Genomic DNA, 15,124 nt, shown 5'->3' with positions numbered 1-15,124 from the left:
TTAAAAAGGTGGTATTCAGAATACAGTTACTTTGTTGAAATAAATGGATTACACGGCGGTACTTCCCTGTTTCATATTGTCGCGGGTCAGGACTGTTTGGGTTTTGTTTGACAGCTGTTCTGTTGTTCCAGGCGGCAACGTTACGGTTGTCATGGTTACAGTGTGACGCTCTCTCTCTGCGTGTTTCCTGGGTGAGAGAGCGCCTTTTTGTTGTTGTTGTTGTGCTAAGCTAATAGACAGAATGCTACAGGCATAGCTCTAAAGAATGTAGCATCATGGGCAGTGTAGTCCGTGCTGCAGGGAGAATGGACTACCATACCCGTTATGTTTCTGTGAGCGAGGGAGGGAGAGAAAGGAAGTACGAGCTGTCACGGAGCAAAAACGGGAGCTGGAAGCATGTAAATATAATAATAACCACTGCAGCCAAGAAGAGTGCCTGACGAGACTATTTGTAAGTAAGCTATTAAGACTCAACTGTACACTGTGTTCTTGTTTTCCTCCGAAACAATAAGTTCCGTTGGAGAAGCCTTTCAACGCCTCTCTCTGTCTCCCGCAAGCAAAGTTGACCCAGACAACAAAGTAAAGCTAGTTTTGGGCTACCAGCCCGACACGAACCCGACGTATTAGCCAGAGGTCCCTTTACTACGGTTCGGAGCCGCGGACCTTCAGTAACAGTAATAAATCACAGCAATAGTGCATTCACGTAGTCGTAAACAGCATGATAATATATTGTGGCGAGCTCAGGAAACGGAGGAGACAGAGGTTCCTTTGGTCTTGCTTTCAGCCAGCTAGCCAGAAAGCACAGCCGTTTATTTAGCTTTGTGGGGAGCAACACTGCCGCTAGCTACTGCTCAGCGCGGCAACCAACAACAACAACACAAAATGGCGCTCTCTCACAGGAAAAACACACAGAGGGAGCGTCACCAGTAACCATGACAACATAACAACAAACACAACTGTAAACAGAACATAAATGTCCGTAACACCCCCGAACAGCCCTGGGCCGCTACATAGCCCCCACCTAAGGGGTCAGTCGTCCCCGACAACCCCATTACCCCACACAAAGTCCTGCAAATGCCCCGGTGCCTTCTTCTGGCGCAACGGCCGGTCTCGACAGGCGGGGGAAAAGTCCCTCGGGTCAGAACATGGGGCGCTGCCAGCAGCCCCTGCCTCGGCATCTGCCGGAGTGAGTGGTCGATACGGCGAGAGTCTGTCCTGGTGCAACACCACCAGGCGTCCCGGGCCCGGCATGCGAACACGGTACACCACTTCTGTTAGCCGCTCCACGACCTCCGCCGGCCCTTGCCAGTGACTGCAGAGTTTTGGGGACACTCCTCTCTTGCGGACTGGGCAGTACACCCAAACCTTGTCGCCCGGCACGAAAGCTCCCCCTCGGCACCTGGTGTCGTAGGCTCTTTTCTGTCGTACTCCGGCGCTGGCCTGGGCCTGGCGGGTGTAGTCATGAACCACCTGCAGCCGCTCCCTCAGCCTCCTGTAGTAGTCCATCTCTGGCCCACCGACAATCCCCGGCTCGGGTGGGGACCCGAACACCAGATCCACGGGCGTCCGGAGCTCCCGTCCAAACATCAAAGCGGCAGGTGTGCACTGGCTGGACTCCTGAACCGCAGTCCGATACGACCAAAGGACCAGAGGCAGATGTCGGTCCCAATCCCGCTGGTGGCGGCTGGTGAGAATGGCAAGCTGGGTGGCCAGCGTGCGGTTAAAGCGCTCGACCAAACCGTCGCTTTGCGGGTGAAGCGGTGTGGTCCTCGTCTTCTCCACCCCCAGCCGCCGACAGATCTCCCCGAAGACTTTCGATTCGAAGTTACGCCCCTGGTCGCTGTGGAGCTCAGCCGGGACCCCAAAACGGGTGAACATCTCCTCCACCAGCTTCTCCGCCGTCGTCGATGCACTCTGGTCCGGCACAGCGTAGGCCTCCGGCCACTTTGTGAAATAATCCATGGCCACCAACACGTACCAGTTCCCTGACTCCGTAACAGGGAAAGGCCCTAGGACGTCCACTCCCACTCGCTCCATCGGGGCCCCCACCAGGTACTGTTGAAGGGGGGCAGTGGAGCGTTGAGTTGGGCCCTTCTGTGCCGTGCAGGTGTCACAGCAGTGCACATGAAGTTCCACATCCCGTCGACAGCCAGGCCAGTAGAACCGTCCTCTGAGACGGCGGAGAGTTTTGGCATTCCCATAGTGGCCGGCCCCCACCGAGCCGTGGACGAGCTCGAGCACCTGCGACCGCAGTGACCGAGGCACCAACAGCTGCAGGAGATCTCTGCCCTGCCCGGGGGCCCGCCATCTCCGGTACAGGTGGCCGTCGTGGGTCTCCAGGTTGTTGTACTGGGAGTAGTAGGCCTTCACTTCGGGCTCCTGTCCCGACACCCCGTCCAGTCGGGGCGTTGTGCTGCCTCCAGCCAGGCCCCCACCTGAACCAACGTCGCATCGGCCTCCTGCTCCTGCTTCAGCTGCTGCGGGGTCAATGGGAGCCATCCCCCTCCGCTGGCCATGGCCTGAACAGCAGCCACCCCCAGCGCCTCCTGGGCCCGCTCCTCTTGTCGCAGACAGTAGCGGCACTCGACGGCCATGCAGGGCCTTCTGGAGAGGGCATCAGCGTTGCCATGCTGTCGACCTGCCCGATGCTGGATCTCAAAGTCGTAACCCTGGAGGACCTCCAGCCAGCGGGCCACCTGACCCTCCGGGTGTTTGAAGTTCAGGAGCCAAGTCAGAGATGCATGGTCGGTGCGCAGGAGGAACCGGCAGCCGTGCAGGTATGGCCGGAAGTGCCGCACCGCTAGCACTACGGCCAGCAGCTCCCGCCGGGTCACGCAGTAGTTCCTCTCGGCTCGCCCAGAGCACGGCTGAAGTATGCCACCACTCGTTCTCCAGCCTCGTCCTGCTGAGAAAGGACCGCCCCGACTCCTACATTGCTAGCATCACTGTCCACAATGAACGGTTGCTGAGCGTCGGGGTAGGCCAGGACTGGAGCTCTGGTGAGGGCCTCCTTCAGCTGTCCAAAAGCCACAGCGCAGGGATCACCCCAGCCAAACGACTGGCCCTTGTCAGTCAGGCGGTGAAGGGGGCTGGCTATCGTTGCAAACCCCTTGATGAACCGACGGTAGTAGGAGGCTAGGCCCAGGAAGCTCCGCAGTTCTTTGACGTTTGAGGGAGTCGGCCAGTCCCGGACCACAGCCACCTTTGCGGGGTCGGTGGCGATACCTTGAGCGCTGATCACATGGCCCAAGAACGTGGTCTCTCTCGCCAACAGCCGGCACTTCGCAGGGTTGAGCCGCAGCCCAGCTCGTCGGATGGCACTGAAGACCTCGCTCAGGTGAGACAGTGCACTGTCGAAGTCACCACCGTGCACCAACAGGTCATCCAGGTACACAACACAGCGGCTACGAGGGATGTTAACGAGCACTCTCTCCATCAGCCTCTCAAACGTCGCTGGCGCATTGCAGAGCCCAAATGGCATGACCCTGAACTGCCACAGCCCCTGTCCAATGGTGAATGCAGTCTTAGGCCTTGCTTCGGGGGCTAGCTCCACCTGCCAGTAACCGCTGCGTAGGTCGAGAGAACTGAACCAGCTGGAGCCGCTGACGTAATCTAGGGCCTCGTCGATCCGTGGAAGCGGGTACGAGTCCTTCTTGGTGACTGCATTGAGACGGCGAAAGTCCACGCAGAACCTCGGGCTGCCGTCCTTCTTCCCCACCAGAACCACGGGTGCCGCCCATGGGCTGTTGGACGGCTCGATCACCCCAGCCGCAGCCATCTCGCGGATCTTTTCCTCCGCCACCTGCCGTTTTGCGAGGGGCAGCCGATGTGGGCGCAGACGGATGGGTTGGGCAGAGCCGGTGTCGATGGTGTGCTGGACCAGCCCTGTCTGCCTGCAGTCTCTGTCGCTGGCGGCGAAGATGTCTGCATTCTCGTCCAGGAGGCACCTCAACCGCTGGCGCTGATCACCGTTGAGACCTACGCTGCTGCGCTGCCACAGGTCACCAACAGCCTCGGCTGTCTCGGTCGAGGGAGATTTGTTGGGCTGAGGGGCCGGGGCTGAGGCAAGTAGAGATGACCCGGAGCCACCGGCACCCGAAATCTGCCGAGCAGCAGCTGCCTGACGCCTGTCTCGTCTGGCTTTGGCCCCCTCCGCTCCCTGCTTTTGTCCGCACTGGAGGGCGAGAGTCTCTGTGCCAAGAGTGATAGCCCGCTTTGCGGTGTCGACGCAGGCCCCCCAGCGGGTCAGCAGATCAAGGCCGATGATGCACTGGTCTTGGATGTTAGCAAGCCAGAAGTCGTGAATCAGCTCCAGATCCTTCACTCAGATCTGCAACGGTTTCTTCCCCCGCATATCAGCTCTCTCCCCCGTCACTGTCATCAGCTGGGTGTCGGTGGGCGACCAACCCTCGTCCAGCGACCCGGACGTTCCAGGAAGCACGCCAGGTCGTATCAGGGAGATGGTAGACCCCGTGTCCACCAGGGCCCGGCATGGCTGGCCCTCAACGCAGCAGCTCAGGTAGAGTCCCTTGAGGTGCCCAACCCGGCCCACCACTGTGCATCATCCTTGGAGGGGGACAGGAAACTGGGGCGGTGGTCCCCTCACTACACCGCTCCCACCCCGTTTCCCTGTGGCTTCGTAGTTCTGGCCGTCGGGGCAGGTGCTGGGCAGTCACGCGCCACGTGGCCAGGCTCATCGCACCGGTAACAGCGGTCGGTGGGCGACGAGGACGCCTCCGAGGCACCGAAGGCTGCAGCTGGCATATCTCCACGACCGCCCCTCCCCGTCGCAGTCTGCGGCTCTGATTTGAGGGTGGTTTGGGGGCCGCACCTGCTGGTTAGGTGGCGAGGTGAGCACCGACTCAGCCCTTTCAGCCTGAAGGAGCGCCTCACTGAGAGTCTGAGGCATGGCCAGGCGGACGTGCTGGCGCAGTCGCTCTGGAAAAAGCCCTCGCAGGAAAGCATGCAGGCTAAGCTCCTCACGGGCTGCTGCGGGGAACTCTGGGTAGCCACGACGAGCATATAGCAACACATCCGCTGCAAAAGTGCCCAGGCTCTCCCCCGGCCTACGGCTCCGGTTAACCAGCTGCTCTCTGCCCTGCTCAGTGGAGTGCCGCTGCCCAAATCGCCTCTCGAGTGCTATGGTGAGGGCCTGGAGCTCATGCTGCTCTGACGGGGCTAAGTCATGGAGTACCTGCAGTGCATCTCCTTCCAATGCTAACGCTAGGTGGGTAGCAGCCTCGCCGTCGCTCCAGCCATTATGTCTCGCGGCTAGCCGTACTTGTGAGAGGTAGGGCTCTAGCGGAGTTAGCCCGTTATATTTCGGTACCTTAGCTGGCGTTGCAGGCGTCACTGCTCGCTGTCGGGGGCCCGGCGTGTCTGCCGACGGAGGCAGTCCATCAAGCATTGCCCTAGCATCGGTCGCGGCGGGCCGCCGCCGCGGTGCGCTCGCGCCGTCGGGGCCCGTCGGGGACTTACACGGCCGCTAGCTTCCTCTCTCCTCAATCGCCAGCTTCCCAGGCGGGTAATGTTCTCCTCGATAGCTTGCTCTAGCCTCTGAATGTCTCTCTCCATTCCGGCGAGGGTGAGCAATCCCACTTCTGACACCAATGTGGCGAGCTCAGGAAACGGAGGAGACAGAGGTTCCTTTGGTCTTGCTTTCAGCCAGCTAGCCAGAAAGCACAGCCGTTTATTTAGCTTTGTGGGGAGCAACACTGCCGCTAGCTACTGCTCAGCGCGGCAACCAACAACAACAACACAAAATGGCGCTCTCTCACAGGAAAAACACACAGAGGGAGCGTCACCAGTAACCATGACAACATAACAACAAACACAACTGTAAACAGAACATAAATGTCCGTAACACCCCCGAACAGCCCTGGGCCGCTACAATATTAAGTAATCCAAAGTATTCAGAATACGTTACTGTCATTGAGTAACGTAACGGAATACGTTACAGAATACATTTTGGGGCATGTATTCAGTATTCTGTAATGGAATACATTTTAAAAGTAACCTTCCCAACACTGCATATATATCAGGTGCTGCTGGTTTCAGTCATTGTGCAAATGTGCTGTTTGTAAGGTTGTGAAGCTGCAGTCAGCTGAGACTGAAGAAGTCACCTGATCAGTGAGCAAATGTTTCTGAAAACGTCCAGATGAACAGAATCAACCTTTTGGGATCAGCCAGCAATGCAGCATCATTGTTGTTCAGGTTCAGAGGTTTGCAGGAATGAACTGATGACCAGAAACAGCTGCAGAGTCCAATAAAATACCAGCTGGAGTTCAGCTGCATTTGAAGAAGTCAAAGAAAAGTAAGGATGGCAAAGGGCGATGTTTTCTTCCAAAGAACTGAAAACATGGTCGACGCCTCATTAGAAGAATAATCTGGACATTTGTGAGGAACTCTAACCAAGAAAGCAACACAAGAAAGCAACATCACACAGATCCAACAGACAGTTTCCGTGACTGGAAGTGTTCAGTGTAAAAATGCTACATTGCATTATTGCATCCTCTCACCACAGGAGGTGCTGTTGGCACCACTGATTGCTGATCAGCTGTTCTCTGATGATCTGATTGATCCTGTGAATAACGGGACTCACTGAACTCTGTGACACAGTGAAGATTACAGAGTTTAACATCTGACTGACGTCACACAGACAGAAGGATGAACCAGTGAGGCACAGAACACAGTTACTGGAGATACTGGATCAGCTCCATGTGAACCTCTGATGGAGAAGCTGCTGACCCAGAGAAACATCAGGACATGACAGGCAGCTGCACTTATCTAACACATGTAGCAGAGCTGATCTATGTTAGAGGATCTATCACAGCAGCTGAAAGTCCAACACTGGATACCAGCTGAGCCTGTGCTGAGTGTTACAGGAAAAGAAACACTGACACTGGTAGACACAGTGATGCTGACTGGGGCACAGAGCTGAATGATGCAGCATCAGGACACTGTTTCAGTCTGACTGACAGAGAAACCTGTAGCTGCATCTACATGTGAGGCAGAGGCCACACAAGCAGGTTTCTATGTTTCACAGTGACTGAGATCTTCAGTGGGGGTGGACATGCTCCTGTACAGACCTCTGAGGAGAACCAAGGTGCAGTCAAAGAGTCCAGTCTGTCCTCACAGATGTGAACATGTGGTTTCATCAGGTCTGCTGTCAGCTAGCAGGCTCACATCAGAATCACTGTTCCTGAAAAACACAGTCTGTGTGACATCATCAGTCAGCTGATCGTCCCAGATCTGAATGGTTTCTGTCTCTACTGAGGAAGTCAGAGAATCTCACTGAGGTGTGGATCAGGTCTGAGTGACCTGTGGAGGGACAGCTTTAAACAGTCCACAGGTCTCACGTCCTGCTCAGTCTGGTAGCAGATACCTCGTATTGTTCCAGATGTGCTGACATCACCAGCAGCAGCAGCAGCAGCACAGCTGTGTGATACGATGAATCTCAGTTATTGATCCAACACACAGTAAATACAAAGATCAGGATTTATGAGAGTAATCATTATGAGTCTGAACACATGATCACTGAATGTTAGTCTCCACAATAATAAGCTAACACAAGCAAACACAGCTTTCAGCTCTTATTTTGAAACTTCTTTAGAGAGCTGTGATGTGAGCGTGCCTGGCTCTGAGGCACTTGGGTCAGCCTCTGTTGTTTAGAAGTGTTACAGACTGTGAATGACACAGACCTGTCAGTTTCATGTTTGTCTGTAACACAGCTCAGGGGCTCCATGCTGAACGCATCCATCCAGTGTTATTGATCCAGGACTAATACCAGCATTGGGATCAATACTACAATACACAATCACATGTGTCCACGTGATGGATTTGACCAGCTTTATTCATTAATGATCAATCAACTTATTTACTGCATCTGAGTCCAGCTTCATTTAAATGATCCAACCATGAAAATGACATCAGTCCTACAGAAGCACTTAATGCTAACAGGAAGTCATTTATTAAGGTGGAATAACACAGAGAGACACACAACCACTCACAGTTAACCTGACCCCACTAACTGCATGTGTTTAGACTGTGGGAGGAGTGATTTTGAAGATCATGCAGAAATGTACGCGCCCTTATCTGAGAGGACATGGAGAGAGTGTCGCAGACTCGAGGTGAGGAGATAAACCTCGGAGCTGGATGGCCTGCACGTTACCTATGTGCATCTTTTCAATGACATCAAGTGAGCCCATAATAAGCATTTCTATGACATCATATCCATTTCTAATGAGAGATTATTTTTTAAATGAGGGAAACCTGGTCTAACAACACGCTAACAACAGAGCTAAAGGTTCATCACATGTGAGACGGTGGGACTCTGATAAGAACTGAAACACTGTGTATAAACAGCTGAGACAAAACTATATATAAACACTCATTTATTCCAGTTTAGTTTACAATGATTTTTAAAGTAATGTGGAATGATTCATGTTCATGAGCTGTTACAAACACAACTATTTATTTGTTTTTATATGGTTGGACTACAAGGCTTGTGTTGAGGGTCTTGGAATAATGTGTCAATAACAGCAAGAAATGATCGTTCTCCCATTTTACCAAAGTGGAATAACATCACCACAGCAACAAATAATGTGATTGTCTGCAGCTAAAATATATAGTGAACATGGTTTTATAATAGTGTGCAAACACAACCTCACTCTGCTATATACGAGGAGCCAACCACAGCTGTCCGGGTCTTCATCCACGACCTCCGCCATCATTTCTTTGCTCACCATCATTCACTTAATTGCTTAGATTGGTTTAAATCAAACTCCATTACAGGTTCAACTCCATTATATAAATAAAGAAGTGGAAGAGTTAAAGAGCTGCAGCAGATTAACAGTTTCTGACAGCCATGTGTTAAGAAATAGGACGATTAGATGAGCTGAGGGATCCATCTGCTGCTCAATGAAGCCTCATCAGAAACAGTCTCAGTGGAAGGATGGCTCTATTCTTAAGGAAGGACACAGGCAGAAAGACTGGCGTCTGTCACATTACACAGGAACTGGACTGAAAATCAGCTGCAAATATTCATCAGTATGTGCAAACATATTATAGGTGTGGAATTCAGGAAAGTACCATCAGAAGTTGATCCACTATGCAAATGTCTGATTGGCAGTGGCTTCATTTTTCACTATGAACAAACTGCTAATGCAGTATGCAGCATCACAGGACTTCAGGCATGGATCGGCCTCCCCAGACCTCAACATTACTGAAACATCTTAACAGAGGATGGAAACAAAGGGAACCAACATCCAAGAAAAGAACTGCTCCTGAATACTTCCTCACAGAAAACACAAAAAGGCTTGACTAAGAGACTTAAGGCTGTGCTGAATAATAAAGGTGGACTGACTTCCAGGGTCCTTAGTATCATATAAGCTCAGTTTTTGTCTTATATACTGTTTTTCATTTATATAACAAAATATATAGAAAGGAGGGTGGTTTAAGATGTCTGTAGAGATTTATTCATTATCTTTAAACCAACAAAGAAAGCACCATCCATTCGTCTCCAGTCTGTATGAAAAACAGGGGAAAGGTCAAATTAAACCTTTGAAATTTCTTTCACAATAAATCCAATCATGACCAAAATCAAAAAACGTGTTTAAACACACTTTTCCATAAAGCTATCAATTGGAAATGTTCCAGTAAACATGTCTTGTGTTTCTGCTGTTTTCCTTTCATGTGTCCACAGTTGACAGGTAACCCTATTGGAGTCGCCATAGTGACGGGTGGCGTCTCAGCTTCAGTGTGTTGATGGGCACAGCCATGGTTACCACAGCTGGAGTTGGTACACGCCGAGCTGTGACAGGACAGAGATGGAGAACAGACATTTAACTATTTAACAGGAGATACATTACGACTAACAGATGACTGCTGTTTAAATGATGTCTTTGCAGCCCTCATGCTACATGTTACACAACTTTTCTTCGTGCCAACAAGACTGAGGTGCCACATAGTTGACACATACAACTGATTATGATGCATATTTTACTATTGCTATTTTCACATCATCTCCTTGGCTTTATTATTGAAAGCCTGGAGATACTCTGACTTGTGCATGGCTGATGTGAAGTATGATTAGTACTACATGACTTACACCATCAATAACAGAGGCAATGAAAGCTTTGTTTTTAACAGGTTGGATGGTAAAGTCAAATTTCTAATTCTGCACTTGTGTTGGGTAAAGTTCTTCTCACTGCAGCAGATTTATATCTGTGGTTTCACAGGGCGTGATGTGGACCTCAGCACTGAGGTGCAGTTCTCCTTGGAGACGGCATCCTGGCTGAAATATTATCATGCTTCCAAAACACTTTCAGCTTTTATTTTGAAAGAAACAAAACTTGAAAACTAATCCCCTTATTCCTCTTTGTATTTGTTCTTCAGAGGAGTGTCACCTGGACAAACTCAGGGCTATTCCAGGGCCTTTGCTATTATTTGACTCCATATAAATAAAACTGATTTGAATCAAACCATTTGCTGGCAAACAAAAACTCCCAAACAGCTAAAATACTTTGCTTTATTCTCTTTTTTAACAAATACGTTGAAGTGCATCCATAACAACACAGCTGAGATCTCCTTTTTAATCAAGTGTTTACATCCTTTGTACAGATCTGTATACAAAACAATCATTTACGTCCCATAGAAGTCTAGTTACACTTAACTATACAAGAACTTGTAAATGAAATAAACATAAAACACATAATCACTGGTGATAACAAAAAAAGAGAAAGAATTCATGTGTTAGGGATGTTTATGCAGCCCTAACGGCTCATGTTGGAGAAAAAAACTGAGGTACGTGGAAAGTTCACATACACAAGTGGGCGTGAGCGCACACACAGAGAGAAAAACACAACTGAACCATCTGTTTGCTGTTTCTGCTTTCATCATTTCATTTCTGCTGCTTTGTCAGGCTGGAGTATCTCAGTGACTTGGTTGAGGTGAAGTATGACGAGTATCCCTGATTCATTCCATCGAGACAAAGGGGAAAGAAAGCTGTTGTTAACAAACTCTATGGTAATGTGGCATTTAGCTCTGATTCTATGCTCTGCTGAATCCTTTGAACCTGTTCTGCTGATCAGTAAAGCTCTACGTGCTGCAGCAGATTGACCTCATCTGTTTTCACAGGTGTGGACCTCAGCGCTGAGGTGCAGGAGAGTTTCAGTCAGTTCTCCTTGCAAACAGCATCCAGCCTGAAAATACTGTCATCTTTCCCAGAAATGGTCGTCTTATCTCAGAGAAGAACTTTGATGTAAAATAACTGCAATCAACAGGGATGTTATGCGCAGATCACTTTTCCATTTTGCTCTCTAGATGAGTCCCAGCTGCCTGACCTTGTGTCCAGGTGATCGTCTCACTGAGGAGCTTTTGTTCTGAAAATCTCACGTCCATCACCTGTTTCCTTTTTACTTTATTATCTCTGCTCTGTCTTTATTAACAATGCTCATAATATCACAAAATTATATCCATCACTTGCCTGCTTTTATCCACCTGCTGTTATAACCAAACAAATAAAAAGGATGAAATGCCTAAAATCCTTTGATTTATTACATTTTGAAACAAATATGAGTACATCCCTAACAGCACAGCTGAGACCTTTGTTTTAATCAAGCCTTTGTATCTACACACTTTGTAAAGATTCAAATACAAAACATAATAGAATTAAATGAATATAAAATACACATAATCACAGAAGATGACCAAAAAATGCGCCCATGTTGTGAATTTGCATCTAAAACATGCATGTTTCCCTTTGTACAGGCAGATTTACAGCAGACAAACAACACGGTGACAGACTTTGACCGCTGCAAAAACAAAGTACCCACCAAGTCTGAAGCAGATCAGAGGAACTGTTGAGCAGACAGACTGACAGACAAATATACAGATGCTTGATTCATCTGTGCGATAAAGTGTTCTTCTTTAACAGCATCACTTCATGTATTTGTTGTCCAGGAATAAAGGTCTCTTTAAACTGGACATCTCCTCAGCATCACCAGTGGTGTCATGGTTTCAAAGCTGTGCAGTAGAGCAAAGAATCTGAGGGATGATACAGAGGTGACCAAAGTTACAAACAAATCCAGCTGTGCTGGAAATGTTTGCAGAGCTCCAAACTCTTTGGCTTTCTGTAGAGCTAGTATGGAAGAAGTACCTGAGCTAACTTACATTTAGACGATATGAGGAAAAATGCCGCTTCCCAAAGTTTCCTACAAGTATCCAGTTTATATTTAGAGAAGCAAAGGCTCTTTATCCTGACAACTACTCCCTGGTGGATCCCTGTCCTGTGACAGTAGCAAAGAATGTGTATCAGAATTATCAAAGCCACTTCAATAACCAATTTTTAAAGCTATCTAGCAGATGGACTTAAGTGCCAGTAGCCTCTGTCTGCTGTGTACAGAAGGTTCTATGATGAAGCACACAGCAGGTACTGCACTACAACAGTAGCAGCAGTTCAGCTTCAGTTTGGTTCAACGCCCTTTTTGACCTGTGAAACAGCAGAAAATGAAACATTTCAACACCCGTTTGTTAGCGTTAGCTATTCTGCTGTTTTTCATCATTTCACAGGTGAAATAAAATCATAGTACATTTACTTTGCTTCCTGTAGGAGTGATCACGTCCAGCCTGACTGAGACCATGTATTACTTATGAGGAAAGCCAACTTTGAGATTCCTAATCAGTCAGCTTTGGAAAAAACTGTGTGAACAAAGCTCTCCTTTTCACTCTGAGGATGCTCCATCCTGCACAGATAATAAACCTCTTACATGAAGGGCTTTCAAGCAGTTTTTAGACAAATGGGGGTAAAAGAGAAATTAAAACCTTAAAGAGAAACTACATTTTCTAAGAACTGTCTGACGTTCACCTCTCACACAGTGGATACAATTCTGCCGCTGCAGGAATAATCTTTGTGGTTATGAAACTGTCCATGTGTTTGCAGAAAATGTCACATGTTCAAAGCCATCCCAGCACCTGGGGTTTGTGTAAGTGCAGCTGTTGGTGGGGAGATAATCTCACTCTTCTATATAAAGAGTCACCAGGCAGCAGATCTTCATCTGTGATCTCCCCCATCATCATTTCTTCACTCTTCAGCAGCTATGGCTTCACTTCGCGCCCTTCTGGGAGTGCTACTGTGCTCCCTCATGCTTTCTGAAATCCTACCTCAGGAGGACTTTGATTTACAGGCGGAAACAGTCATCCATAATATTTTTTATTTTTTATTTTACCACCCATCTATTTTCATACAAATGTCTCCGTTTTATGGAAAAGGGGTATTTTATTTTTGGTATTTTGTTTTTATAAATCTGAGCTTATCCAACAAGGACAGGCAGCCCCCCCCCCCCCCCCCCCCCCCAGACAGTTTAGCAGTCTATACAGGAGGCTGACCTTTGCAAATGTACTTCTATAATGACTTCACCATTTAAGTTATTTGGTTATGTTTCACCCTGGATTTTGCCTGATAATATTTATTTTGTCCATTGCTTTAAAAACAAAACAAAACAAAAAAACTATATAAATATAAAACAGAGTGTGAACAACAAAACATCAGCTTTGGAAACTTTGATGTAAAATTCTGCAATTGTTTTCTCAGGATATAGCATGAATAAAACTAATATAGATCAGTGTATTATTAATGCGCACACACACACACACACACACACACACACACACGCACAAAGTGTTACAATAAACAGCTCTTATGCTTCTGTATAATTCTCAATGCTTTCCATTTGTGTGTCCACAGATTGCAGATAAGTGGTACTTGACTGAAGTTTGCTCTAATTTCAGGTGGTTTGTCTGTCGCAAAGCCAATATGAAGTCCGGCCATGGTTGAGCCAACTGAAGATGGGTTTTAAGGTGGTGTTCTCATTTCCTCTGTGAGTGCGAGAGGACAGACAAAGCAAACACCATTTGGACAGCATTAAAATATTTACACTGATGATTAATGTTATGTCTTTGCACCCGTAGCGATACATGTTGAAAAATGGAGACTTTAGCCACCAAGACTGACGTGCCTGGAAACTTCCCTGTGAGTACGCCCACAAAGACAGGAAACAGTTTAACCACCACGGTTAATCCTCCATCATCATCATCATCAGTATTACTTTTTTTCACATCTTTTCTTCTGCTGTTTCCCTTTTTGTCAGTCACGGGCTTTGTGACTGAAATGCGTGTGGTCGATGGGAAGCCTGACGAGTACGGCCTGAATCATTACATCAACACCGGACGGAGTGAAACCTTTGTTGAAAACAGATTATATGGTAAAGTTGCATTTAGCTGTGTTCAGTAAACTGTGAAGTAAAGTTACAGCAGCAGATTTACATCACGTGGTTTCACAGGACGTAGTCTGGACCTCAGCGCTGAGGAGAAGTTCAACCAGCTCTGCTTGCAGACGGCATCCTTCCTGAAAATATTCTTCATCTTCCTAAAACCGGAACTTTTACATTGGTGCTGAAGTTCTATATAAAAATAGCTTGAAATACAAACTGATGTTGTGCACTGATTACCTCACACTCTCCATGTTTCCTTCTACACAGGAGTGTCCGCTTCAGTGCTTTGTCTGACTGATCTGTTGTTGATCGTCTCACCAACGCTGCATAAAGATCTGACACCATCTGTTATGGAAATGTGACTGAGCAACATCTGGAGCAGTTTTTAACAATAAAAATGCAAAAATCTAGAATGTTTTTCTTCATTATTCATCCTTTATATGAAATAAACTGAAGAACATCCACAGCAACACAATTCACACGAGTATTTCATGATTCTCCACAACTGTGATCACCATTTTCTTTGTGTATTTGTAATAGTTTTAATAATTTCTAGTGTTGGACAGCTAAAAGATGAATAAATAATCATCAGATGGACCCATTATAAAAATAGTATTTGCTTCCATCTGATAGAGTTACCCTCAGCTCAAATAACTGTGACATTAAAATGCTGTCTAAGTGCCTCGTTCGTGAATTTCACACACAAAACATTCATACTTTCATAGCTGAATGTGTCCATACAAGTGTAGGACTGTCTCAGAAATGATCAAACATTTGACTGTTAGATGGTTTTCCCTCTATAAGCCTGGTTACGCTGGAGGTTTCTTCCTGTTAAAGGGAGTTTTTCCTTCCCA

The 15,124-nt window shown here is 48.0% G+C and overlaps 3 long non-coding RNA genes across 4 annotated transcripts; 2 read left to right on the top strand and 1 right to left on the bottom strand.

The window, feature by feature from the left end:
• Nucleotides 1-7,966: 7,966 nt before the first annotated feature.
• Nucleotides 7,967-11,277, bottom strand: LOC112846425 (uncharacterized). The gene is made up of 2 exons (XR_003219362.1): nucleotides 11,145-11,277; nucleotides 7,967-10,252 (listed from the first exon to the last, which is right to left on the bottom strand). It is a non-coding gene; the product is annotated as an uncharacterized LOC112846425 (long non-coding RNA).
• On the top strand, nucleotides 10,252-11,896 carry LOC109199525 (uncharacterized). The gene is made up of 3 exons (XR_002059884.2): nucleotides 10,252-11,025; nucleotides 11,137-11,353; nucleotides 11,770-11,896. It is a non-coding gene; the product is annotated as an uncharacterized LOC109199525 (long non-coding RNA).
• A 1,500-nt stretch (nucleotides 11,897-13,396) lies between these two features.
• LOC106097298 (uncharacterized) lies at nucleotides 13,397-14,734 on the top strand. 2 transcript variants are annotated; one of them, XR_003219354.1, is made up of 3 exons: nucleotides 13,397-13,877; nucleotides 13,969-14,029; nucleotides 14,148-14,734. It is a non-coding gene; the product is annotated as an uncharacterized LOC106097298 (long non-coding RNA). The 2 variants fall into 2 exon arrangements; XR_003219353.1 differs by having other exon boundaries at nucleotides 13,969-14,734.
• The last annotated feature ends 390 nt before the right edge of the window (nucleotides 14,735-15,124 follow it).

The sequence above is a fragment of the Oreochromis niloticus genome, linkage group LG3 (assembly GCF_001858045.2).
Source record: "Oreochromis niloticus isolate F11D_XX linkage group LG3, O_niloticus_UMD_NMBU, whole genome shotgun sequence".
NCBI lineage: Eukaryota > Metazoa > Chordata > Actinopteri > Cichliformes > Cichlidae > Oreochromis > Oreochromis niloticus.
This window is presented reverse-complemented; position numbering and strand designations above follow the sequence as displayed.